The sequence below is a fragment of the Mizuhopecten yessoensis genome, unplaced genomic scaffold (genome assembly GCF_002113885.1).
Source record: "Mizuhopecten yessoensis strain PY_sf001 unplaced genomic scaffold, ASM211388v2 scaffold715865, whole genome shotgun sequence".
Taxonomy (NCBI): domain Eukaryota; kingdom Metazoa; phylum Mollusca; class Bivalvia; order Pectinida; family Pectinidae; genus Mizuhopecten; species Mizuhopecten yessoensis.
Window position 1 is genome coordinate 345 of NW_018479830.1, and position 245 is coordinate 589.

Consider the following 245-nt stretch of genomic DNA (forward strand, 5'->3'; position numbering starts at 1 on the left):
AATTGTCCGCGAACTAATGGTATTGATTGGTTCTTGTACTAACGAATTGTCCGCGAACTAATGGTATTGATTGGTTCTTGTACTAACGAATTGTCCGCGTACTAATGGTATTGATTGGTTCTTGTCCGCGAACTAATGGTATTGATTTGTTCTTGTATTAAATAATTGTCCGTGAACTAATTATATTGATTGGTTCTTGTACTAACGAATTGTCCGCGAACTAATGGTATTGATTGGTTTTTGTA